Raw genomic sequence first — 12,532 nt, forward strand, 5'->3', positions numbered from 1 at the left:
GAGCCCAGGCTTGATCGGGACGATCGTGGTGTCGAACGAGGCGAGTTCTGGGCTTTGCACAGTCTATTGGCCACAACGTGTGGCTTGGCAAAAAGAGCAGACTCGATGACGCTTGTTGGTGTTCAGCGGCCGTGTTTGGCTGGGTAGGAGTGATCATGGGGCTGGCAAAAAGCAGCAGATCTGAAAAATCCCTGGTATAGATCTCTTTGTTGGAAGAAAAAGTGGGTCTGTGATAGGATGACAGACAGAGCAAACCAAATGATGCTAAACCGTCCATGCCGAAAAACTGTCGTGGGACAGGAGGTAGGAAGACTGGATATATATCCACGCTTGTGTGCTAGTTAAGATGATTAGCTAAACTAGATGCACCTGTGCCAAATTGGATGATTATCTGATCGTACTCCTCCCAAACTTTGTTAATAAAACCCCATGTGTTACAACAGGACTATAAACAGGGTTGCGCAATGTAGCCAATCACAGACTCAGCTGTTGATTTCTGGAACGCAATGCCGAATCAGAGGTGATTAAGTTAGAATCCACACACCGCATTGCTGAAATTACGTGGTTACAAATCCTCTCATTTTAACACACGAAGTGTAAACACTGTGAAAGATTCATTGTGCATAAATTGTGTTATAATAGAGCTTTATGAGATCGCGATTATTTGCGATGTCAGCTTTTAGTGATAATAAAGGAAGTGTGCTGCTCACATTCTGCCATGCCAAACCATGCACACAGGAGCCCATGCTTGCTTTTCTGTTAAAAATAACAGTGGAATGTTGATGCTTAGCCTAAATAATAAATATTTTACCAGTTATATGGCCCTATTTTAACAATTTAAATGCAAAGTGTAAAGTGCATGGCGCAAGTACACTCAGGACGTGTCCAAATCCACTTTTGCTATTTTAATGATGGAAAAACGGTCCGTGGAACCCGTGGAACATTTTTGGAATGGGTTGTCCCTATTCTCTTAATTGGTAATGGGCGTAATGTTCAATACACTAATCAGTGTGTCATCGCCCGTGGAACATTTTTGGAATGGGTTGTCCCTATTCTCTTAATGAGTAATGGGCGTAACATTCAATACACTAATCAGAGTGTCATCTCCCATTCCCTTAAGAGCGAGATGTGCATACGACATGATGGATCGCTATTTAAATGGCAGAATTTGTTGGCGGAAAAGCTGAATGCTTCTCAAGCGAAGAAACCGATCTACTCGTGCACAAAGTTAAAGCATGCGAGCAGATCATCTACGGGACAAGCAGGAATCCACCAAAGCATCCCGAGGTGGAGAAGGCGTGGGATGAAGTAGCAGTGTAGGCTTTTAAATAGCTCCGCGTGATGAGTCAGTTAATATATATGTGTGTGTGTGAATTGGCATGATTGTTCAATAAATTCGCCAATTTCATTCATCGTGATAAGTAGAGTTGGTCTATGGTGCAGTCTATTTTCAGCTCCTTAAAATAGCAATATGCCAGCAATGTGCCTGAAAACACGTCTTTTTTGGACCAGCACGCCCATGGGTGCAAAAATGGGTGCAAATGCATTTGTTAATTAAACGGCGTGGCGCTGGATGGGAGAATGCGGATGTCACCGGACTGAAAATAGCAAACACACTTGCGCTGCGCCTTGTGTCAAATTGCGCCGGGTGTATGATAGGGCCCATAGTGTTTATGCTGGGATGTTGTGGTCTTGTGGAGCCATAGGAGATGTTACAGAACCATTTCATGTACATTTCTTGGATGTATTGAAAAAAAAATATACAGATTACTTTTATGTGGGCTTTTGTGGGAGGGAGTGGGACAAAACATAAATGTCACGGGCAGGAGTGGGACCAGATAAGATTTATTTCTGTGGGAGTAGGACAGAATCTTGTGGGAGCAGGACTGTAAAATCCATCCTGTGTAGGTTTCTAGTCTGGAGCACATGGTTGTCATTTGGTATTTGTGTTTGCCATGAGCTCTATTGTCTATTATTACCCCACCCCTTCTTGTTACCTGATTATCTTCTTAGGCTGTACACCTGTCATTAGTCACCCTTTATATGCCCCTCTTGTTTTCTGTCCTGTGCAAGATCGAATCTCTGCTCTGTTGAGTTAACCTGGCTTTAGTCTGTGTTGATTGTGCTCTTGTTTCTGCTGTTGTCAAGTCTAGTCTTGCCTAGTTTCCCTTCCATTTATTTGATAATTTTTTATATTAGGGTTATTTCTTTATGGACTAGCTTTGTGCTACCTGTTACCTTGTTTCTGAGCTTATAACTTTAGTTTCATTTTTGTTTTTCCCTTTCCCTTCTGCTCCCCAGATTACCCATCTGTTCTGGGTGCTGGATTCCCCACTCTCTGCCACCATACTCCCATCCCACGCTACCCAGTTCTACCCACTCTCCTGGCCTTCCTGTTTCTTCCATTCAGCTGCTCTGCTAATATCAGCCTTGTCCTCCAGCCCCAGAAGATTCCAGTCTACTCAGTCAGGCCTCTGTCTCCACCTTCCTGTTCCCATTCTTTTTTTTTGCCATTGCCATTCCCTGTTTCCTGGTGCTCTTTGATAACTTGTCTGTCTCTTTGCCTTTGGACTGTGTCTCTCAGCCATTCACTCCGGAACCCCCTTACCAGACACCACCTATTGGGCTGTCATTCACTTCCATGGACCTGACTGGAATCTCTCCTGGTTACTCCCTCAGACACTGGCTTAATAATAACTTCCAAGGTTCATGTATTCATGTTTTTGAATTTCAATAAATCATTGTTATCCCTGCAATTGATTCCTCCTCTTTTACAACCCTGACAGTTTAATCTGGCAGCATGGAATAAGTGGAATCTAACCAGATCTGGGCAACCATCGTCCAGCAGGGGGTGCTGCATGACTCACGGTAACTTCCAGAGAGGTAGATGTCATGTCTTCTCAAGTTACTGAAGTTATTAACCAGGTCAGGGAGTTGATGCAGGACCCAGACAGCCTTTGGTCTTCAGCTGTTGCCTCTGCTTCTGCTCCTGTTCTTGCCTGGGTAACTTCAAAACCTAGAGTGCCATATACTCCTCCTTATGATGGGGATCCTAAGGCATGTCACTCGTTCCTGTCCCATTGTTCCATCATGTTTACCCAGCAAACAACCACCTTCGCTACTGAAGCAGAGAAGGTGGCATTCGTTATAACCATAGACTGTATAAAAACATGGACATAGTGTCCGTGACGTCACCTGTAGTCTCCTGAAGTCTGTTTTTGAAGCCTAAAGTGTGTAGAGCGGGCCGTTGCCATCTTGGCAGCGCGTCACCGCGTCACCGCACGACTCTGCCGGACAATCAAAAATGGGCAAAAAGGCGGAAGCTAGTTGCTGAAGCCACACCCACCTAGCACGACGGCAGTGTCAGCAGTGGCAATCCACCTGTCACTCAAGTGGCTACGCCCTTAATTATGCAGAACTTTAAGTCTTAATATAATTTAAACGGATGAGTTATAAAAAAATTCCCCCCCCTCACAGTTGTCATGAAGGGCAAAATTAGCTATTTAGACCAAAATCATTTTTTGAACCAGGCTGTAAACATGTTTTTTCCTGCTGTAAAGTTGGGCATTTTAACATGGGGAGTCTATGGAACTGACTCCCTTTTGCAGCCAGCCTCAAGCGGCCAGTCGATGAATTGCAGTTTTAGTCACTTCCTTATTGGCCTCACGAGAGAGTCACTGGCAGCTGGCCTCATCCGTTGTTCCTCTTCTCCTGCAAGTTTTGGGTTCTTCTTGTGGGGAAGAAAGATTGCTCATTGCTCCCCTGCATTGATATCATGGGCTGAATGTCATTACTGTAATCAATAATTACCTCCTGCCATCGATGTCCCCGGCTCCCGAGCTGTTGCATGGAGCACAAATTTTTACAAAGCTGGACCTCCGCAATGCCAATCACTTGGTTTGAATAAGGGAAATGGACGAGTGGAAGACAACTATTAACACCCCTACTGAGCACTTTGAAATTCGAGTGATTCCCTTTGGGCTTACTAATTGCCCAGCTGTCTTCCAGGCACTGATTAACGATGGGCTAGGAATAATAATAATAATAATAATAATTCCTTACATTTATATAGCGCTTTTCTAGGCACTCAAATCGCTTTACATTGTCGGTGGTATCTCCTCATCCACCACCAGTGTGCAGCATCCACCTGGATGATGCGACGGCAGCCATATTGCGCCTGAATGCCCACCACACACCAGCTTACAGGTGGAGAGGAGACCGAGTGATGAAGCCAATCAACGGATAAGGGGATTTTTAGGAGGCCATGATGGTCAGAGGCCAATGGGCGAATTTTGCCAGGATGCCGAGGTCACACATCTACTCTTTTTCGAAAGACATCCTGGGATTTTTAATGACCACAGAGAGTCAGGTTTAACGTTTCATCCGAAGGACGGTGCTAGGAGACATGATCAATCAATTTTTCTTTGTGTACCTTGATGCAATTCTGATTTTTTTGTTGTTGTTGTTGTTGTTGTTGTAGGTACACAATATGTCCGTCAGGTGCTGCAGAGGTGACTTGAAAAACATATAATCTTGGTGGTGGGGGTTATGGTTGATCCTGCCAAGGTAAGGGACGTCTCAGAGTGGCCAGTCCCCGACTCTCATAGAGCATTGCAGCAGTTCCTGGGATAAATTGGGGTTGTACCACCAGAGGCTTAAGATAAGATGCTACATTCAAGAGTGTTTTGTCTCCAAAACCTGACAAATGATTTAAAGGAAATGTCTTCAGGAGTATTAACAGAATAATTAACTTGAACTATTAGAAAATAATGCTCAGCCAAGGTGTAACCATTACAACCTCAGGTGTGCACTATGCTCTCTCTCTCTCTGCCTCTCTCTCTCTCTCTCTCTAAGGTAACATTTTACATACATGCTGGGTACATTTAACTGTTTGTGTTTTATCTTCTCTTTTGTAACCAATTCAAGCGTAACCATAATTAAATACTGTTTCTGATAGATATTATTAACCTCATTAGTAGTCCTGTTGTTACATTACAAAGGATTTTCAAATAATGATATACACAGTGAAGCAGTGGATTAGGCATATTATGTAAAATATTTGTTCATCCAAAGTCATATATATATATATGAACAGAGCTATTTATCATTGTACATATAAAAAAGATCAGTGTACATATATAAAACAGAGTTATCACTGAACATGCATTAACTGCAGATGTTTAAGAATGTTTAAACTAATCATGTTAAAATTTATAGACTTGACAAAACATTAGAATAGTAGAATAATAAAAAGAAAGTAGAATAATAATCAGTCAACTTCCCATTTTTTGGGTTGAATGCAAAGTATATTCTGTACAAGTCCCACATCTTTTAAGTAAACACAAGTTGTTGTAATCTCATTGCACTTGATTAATTGAACATCAGGTGAAATATAATTTCCCCTAACTATCCTGGAGAAAGCAGTTACTGGTTGTCTATCTTAAACCATTTTAAACTTGGCTGTAATAACTGGATCAATAAAGGCGTAGCCCCTCTATCAAAACCACATCAACAAGTGATCTCACCAGTGCCATTGTGCCTGGTTCTGTTACAACTGCATGGTTAATTCTTCTGTCAGCTTGTCTTTGAATTAATCCTCTTTCCATTAATTATAGCTATTGAATAAAACTCACATCTCTCAACAGAATTGCTTCCTTTAGGTGTTGGCTTTCTGACTGTAAGATTATGTTTGTCTTTTTACACAGTTTGTGGCAAGTCTTTACCCAAGTAACACGGGCAACAAAATCCTTGCTTTTTTTTTTTTTACACTGTTGTGATAAACAGCTGTGAGCCTTGTCCCGGGCACCTATCAGCGTCGCCCTGGCAACGGAGGAGATCCACCTGCACTCAATCACCGCGGGCTGATCGGTCCCTGCTGAAAGGGCTCAGACGAGGACTACAAAAGCTGTACCCGAGAGGACACGGGTGAGAAAGCTCTCCAAAACAACGCCAGCTAATGTTGTGTCTCTTATCTCTACAGAAAGCGAATGACCGACCAGCCCGCCACCTGAGCACCGGACACCGATTCCCCTTGCACTCAGCCGGCCAGCAAACAGGATCACGCAGCACAGAGGACGAGCACCGGACACTATTGGCACATTCACGATCACTGTCATTAATAAACACACCCTCCGGGGCTTTAACAATTCATCACAGCCTGCCGTGTGATTCTTCAGCCCGCGACACTGGTGGAGAATGCGGGCAAGGCTCGCATGTCCGTCACCTGCGTCCACGGTGACACACAGAGTGTACCTACCCGAGTAGTGACCATCTCCACCAAGACCGGCACCGGGCCCCTGGAAGTGGGCGTGGTCAAGGACCTACCGGTACCTGTGCTGCTGGGGAGAGACTGGCCAGGCTTGAAGCAACTCCTCACCCAAGCTACCCAGCCTGCCAGCCCTGCCGGGAACCGCCCGAAAAAGAAGGACCTCCGCCGAGCTCCCCGAGGGAACCCTGTCCTCCTGGCCTCAGACAGCGCCCGAGATGGTGAGCCCCCCCCCCCCCCCAGTTCTAACCTCTTTTATGATGTCTTCCAGCAGGTTAGGGGTGGGGGAAAATTTGTGGAGGAGCAGCTCGGGGATGATCGCCTAAAACATTGCTGGAAGCAAGTACGGGTGCTTGAGGGAAAGGAGGTCCTTCCACCACCGCACCCGACCCCACACTTTGTGGTCCAGAATGGCCTGCTGTACTGTGTCGCACAGCGGAGAGGGGAGGAGGTGAAACTGCTGGTGGTCCCACGCACCAAGACCCAGATGGTAATCGAGCTCGCCCATTCCCATCCGATGGCTGGCCACCTGGGGGCGCAGAATACTACCCAACGGATCCGAGACAGATTCCACTGGCCTGGCATGGAGGCAGAGATCAAACGGTTCTGTCAAGCGTGTCCGGACTGCCAACAGACGTCGCCTCATACTCCTCCCCCAGCTCCGCTCATTCCGCTGCCCATCATCGAGGTGCCCTTTGAGCGAATAGGAATGGATTTAGTAGGGCCGCTGCCAAAGTCCGCCCGGGGGCACGAACACATACTGGTCATCGTGGACTATGCGACCCGGTACCCCGAGGCCATTCCACTGCGCAAGGCTACCTCCAAGGCCATCGCCCAGGAGCTCTTCCTACTGTTTAGCCGGGTCGGCATCCCCCGAGAGATATTGACTGACCAGGGCACCCCCTTCATGTCCCGGACGATGGCTGACCTCTGCAGCCTCCTTAAGGTGAAACAGCTCCGGACCACCGTCTACCACCCTCAGACCGATGGGCTGGTCGAGCGATTCAATCAGACGTTGAAGCAGATGCTCCGTCGCGTGGCTGCGGACGACCGACGGGACTGGGACCAAATGCTGCCGTACGTCCTCTTCGGCATCCGGGAAGTCCCCCAGGCCTCCACCGGATTCACACCTTTCGAACGATCGAGCACGTGAGGGAAATGAGGGAAAGGATCGACCGCGTCATGCCCCTCGTCCGGGAACACCTGACAGCAGCCCAGGAAGCCCAACGTCGACGATACGACTGGGCGGCCCAACCACGGGAGTTCCAGCCAGTTAACTACGTGTTGGTTCTCGTCCCCACGGCAGCTTGCAAATTCCTCGCGAAATGGCAAGGCCCATATATCGTTACGGAGAAAGTGGGGCCCGTGACCTACAGAGTACGCCAGCCTGGACGAAGGAAGGAAAGTCAACTGTACCACATTAATCTCCTGAAGCGCTGGGAGGGAACGAGGACTCAGGTCGCCGCACTCGCAGCCGTCTCTCCCATGGTTGTTGACATCAGCCCCCAACTGTCGGCCGCCCAGAGGACGGAGCTCCAACATCTGGTCGGTCAATTTTCCGATGTGTTCTCCCCACGTCCCGGGCAGACCCACGTACTTCAGCATGACGTACGCACACCCCCAGGAACCATCGTGCGACAGCGGCCCTACCGAATCCCGGAGGCCCAGCGACACGCGGTCGAAAGGGAGGTACAGGAGATGCTGAAGTTGGGGATCATCGAGCCCTCCCGCAGTCCGTGGTCCAGTCCCATCGTCATGGTCCCAAAACCGGACGGCACCCTCCGGTTCTGTAACGACTTCCGCCGCCTTAACGAGGTCTCCGAGTTCGATGGATACCCGATGCCCCGTGTCGAAGAGCTGCTGGAACGACTGGGGGGAGCCCGGTTCATTTCCACGCTCGACCTCACCAAAGGCTACTGGCAGGTCCCGTTAACAGAGCCCACCAAAGCCAAGACCGCCTTCTCCACCCCCAGTGGCCACTGGCAGTACCGGGTTCTCCCCTTCGGGCTGCACGGGGCTCCAGCAACATTCCAACGGAAGATGGACATCGTGCTGAGACCCCATCAGACTTATGCCGCGGCCTACATCGATGATGTCGTCATCCACTCGGAGACCTGGGAGGACCACCTGGAGCGGCTCCGGAGGGTGCTTCTCGAACTGCGGTGGGCTGGGCTCACCGCCAATCCCAAGAAATGTCACCTGGCCCTACCTGAAGCAAAGTACCTCGGTTTCCGGGTGGGCCGGGGTCTGGTCCGCCCACAGGAAGGAAAAGTAGCCGCCATCCTCTCGGCCCCAAGGCCCACCTCCAAGAAGCAGGTACGGGCCTTTTTGGGATTGGCGGGGTACTATAGGTGCTTTATACCTAACTTCTCCTCCCTAGCGACCGCCCTGACAGACCTCACCAAGAAGGGACAGCCGGAGAGAGTGAGATGGGGACCCCCGGAAGAGGAGGCGTTCAAGGGGATAAAAGCGGCGCTCACGTCCGAACCGGTATTACGCGCCCCCAACTTTAACTGTCCCTTCTTGTTGCAGACGGACGCATCCGACACCGGGTTGGGAGCCGTGTTATCCCAAATACGAGACGGTGAGGAACACCCGGTGGTCTACATCAGCCGAAAGCTGTCCACAACGGAACAGTGGTACGCGGCGGTGGAGAAGGAGGCATTGGCCGTCAAGTGGGGAGTCCTGGAGCTGAAATACTATCTCCTGGGACGGAAGTTCACCCTCATCACTGATCACGCTCCTTTGCAATGGATGGCCCGGGCTAAGGATACCAATGCCCGGGTGACACGGTGGTTCCTAGCGCTCCAGGACTTCCACTTTGACGTGCGACATCGAGCTGGAACCGCCAACGCCAATGCCGATGGACTCTCCCGCCTGTGGACAGCTTTCGCAGGTCTGTCAGGTATGACTTCCCCCCCAGCCCCCACTTCCCCACTCGCCCGAGGGACCAGGACGACGCTTAGGGGGGGGAGTGTGAGCCGTGTCCCGGGACCTATGAGCAACGGAGGAGATCCACCTGCACTCAATCACCGCGGGCTGATCGGTCCCAGCTGAAAGGGCTCAGACGAGGACTACAAAAGCTGTACCCGAGAGGACACGGGTGAGAAAGCTCTCCAAAGCAACGCCAGCTAATGTTGTGTCTCTTATCTCTACAGAAAGCGAATGACCGACCAGCCCGCCACCTGAGCACCGGACACCGATTCCCCTTGCACTCAGCCGGCCGGCAAACAGGATCACGCAGCACAGAGGACGAGCACCGGACACTACTGGCACATTCACGATCACTGTCATTAATAAACACACCCTCCGGGGCTTTAACAATTCATCACAGCCTGCCGTGTGATTCTTCAGCCCGCGACACAGCACATAAAAGTTGTGGAATACTTTGTGGAATACTTTGAAAAATAGAAAAGCTTCTGGCTGTAGTACAAGTTGTAGCTATCAGAAAACTCCCAATTCACAGATATAGGAAGATGTGAACACTTTTTACAAGCTGGTATCTCCTAATGTTACCCCGTGACATTCAGCCATAACAGAAGTGGGATTTGAATTACTGACGACTCATTTAGGCTGTTCAGAGTAGATTCTTTTTTTTGGGAGACAATAACCTTATTTATCATCCAGATCGTTTACATTCGCATACAACTACATTACTGCATCAAAGGAGATATTGGAAATTCTATAATATAATATAGTTATAATGCTGTAATATAGCATGAATATGAAAAGCTAATAATTAAAACATAAAGAAAAATAAATCATTTAAAAATAACATCAGCCAAAACAAAACCCTAAAAAATTTTATCTTTTATTTGTTTACCTGCATTTCATGTGACCATTAACCAATTTCAGAGAACCCTGAACATGCAAATGTGATAACTGTTAAAATATTTTCTGATTTATTTTAAAATCTCAGGGGTTACTTTGAGAAAATAGGCCTATATTAGGTAAAAGAGGTTCAGATGTCAAAAAAGTTTGTGAGTGCCTACATTACATAGGGCTATAAATAAGAAATAACGCGCATGAGTGCAATTTAATGTGCTTGAAAGACTAAAGCCTTCCAAAGCTATAGTAATATGAGGGATAATTCAAATAAAAATGAATGTGTTCATCAGTAGCTGATGCATGTTGAAACATTGAAATGATTTTTGTAAATCTAGCGGTCAAATGCTGTATAGCCACCCGACTAGTGACTTGTCTTCCTGTGAATGCCCACACAACTGGAAGATTTTCTGAATGTATATAAGCAGTAGGCTATTTTAGAAAGTATCATTAAAAGATGGAAAAGAGGAACTACTGTAGGGAGAATCAATAAATGATGGGTCATTTATTGCTATTGTGTGAATAATATGTTATCATGTAATCATTAAAAAAGTGACTGAGTTCTAATGTAAATGTAATTTTGTACTATTTTAAAATGTAATCTTTTAAGAGACTCACTAACAACATTATCACCAAACCGGCTCAATAACAAATTAACTGCAGAAAGATTCACTGAAAAAATCCCATTGCTTTTAGACTAAACATTGGCTGCATCCACATCAAGACACAAATCCAATGTTTCTGTAACATCTGATCTTTTTTGAAGTGCCTTTATCTCATTGCGGCATATATATCCTTCACTGTCTATGATATCCAACAATCCTGTGCATGCACAGGGCAGTTTTTTGTAAAATTAAAAATAGCGACTGTTAGGAGTGATTAAAGGAATTATGACTCAGTTTCTCCCAAGAAGTAAGCATTGCAGCTATTAAATATTTGCTGGGTTATGACTAAAGCACACCTACATTCTAGTAAGGTGATCAGAATTGTTGTCATGTTACCAGAGTCCTTAGGTGTTCTCATATACACATCCTGTGAAGTCATTTACTGTCTTAAGATATAGACGGTCTTTCACTGTGTTCTGTTCCCCTACTATTCCCTAGTTTGTTTTGAGGTCTTGTAGGGAGAAGTTCACCCTGTTGTGTTTGCGTATGACAAAGCCTTTCCAGTTTGCTGTGAGTCAGATGATCCAATGTTTATAATGAAAACCAAATGAATTTGGTGTTTTTTATATGAGAAATGATGAAACATGTTGTGTTGGTGCAATTCTAACAAATAAAATTGTTATGAGATCTATAAATATGTAAAAACAATTAGAAAGTGAGCAGTGAGGGCAGTATGACATGTGTGAGTCAGATGAGTGAGTAAACACTCGGAAAGAAACAGCTTTCAGACTTTGCTCACAATTCAGAGTCAGGAATGGGAAACAACTTTATATTTTCTTGGATAAAAGAAAACCCTTTACACTTTTCAGAAGTTTATTTGAGGCCTTTTCAGCAAAGCAACACAACAGATAGCAAACAAGTGTTTATGCTCCAAAACTGACACAATAACAGGGTTTCATGAACTGTGTGAGTTATAAGTTAAAGCTGACACAAAATACAACATGGAACAGAAACTGTGCCAAAAAAAAAAAAAAAAAACCTAGAACATTTACGGAAAATGCACAAAGACTTTGGTTAAACATAGATTTATAGAGCACACATACTCCTTCAAATAAACGTACGGACATCTCTTTATAGATTTCCACAAATTCAACTGTGCAATTAAGACAAAATAGAATTGTTGTCAATCTAAGTGACTACTGTACACAAGCATATTGAATAAGTTTTATTTTATTTCATTGAAGTATTCCATAATGTTTTAGAACCTTGAGCAAGTATGGTAATTATTTGAATAAACAGAGAAAATCCAAAAACACATCTTAAGATGGTCTGTTTGAAGGGAATGGTGATTTCAAGAACACAATCCACCATGAAGCAACAGGTTCTTTTTAAATCCGTGTGAAAGAAAAGCATTATAAGTGCCAAGACAAGCTTTAACAGGAGGGGAGAACAAAAATAAAAGCTGACACAAAATAGATAATCATACTTAAATTAATGCAATATTATAACTGGCTATAAGTAGAAAAATGTATTAAGCATTCACGTCTGTACCGCCTGAGAAGTCAAGAGGGAGGACAGAAGGGGACTCTAATGTTGTAAATAAAGCTTGAAAATCCACAGTTGCTAACTGATGCTGGTTTTAAAATACCAGTTCCTTTTTCAAAGATGCTTTGAGATCTGCAAATACCATTATTTGTATCAAAACTGATCAGGCTCTATAAATCACACGATGATGATCAGAGCTAAAGCTCCTCTATACCAGCTAGGATCATTGAAAACTTCAAAAACATTAAAACACATCCTCAGACAAAACAAAAAAGACAAAAAAAAAAAAAAA

The sequence above is a fragment of the Carassius carassius genome, chromosome 24, assembly GCF_963082965.1.
Source record: "Carassius carassius chromosome 24, fCarCar2.1, whole genome shotgun sequence".
NCBI classification, from domain to species: Eukaryota; Metazoa; Chordata; class Actinopteri; order Cypriniformes; family Cyprinidae; genus Carassius; species Carassius carassius.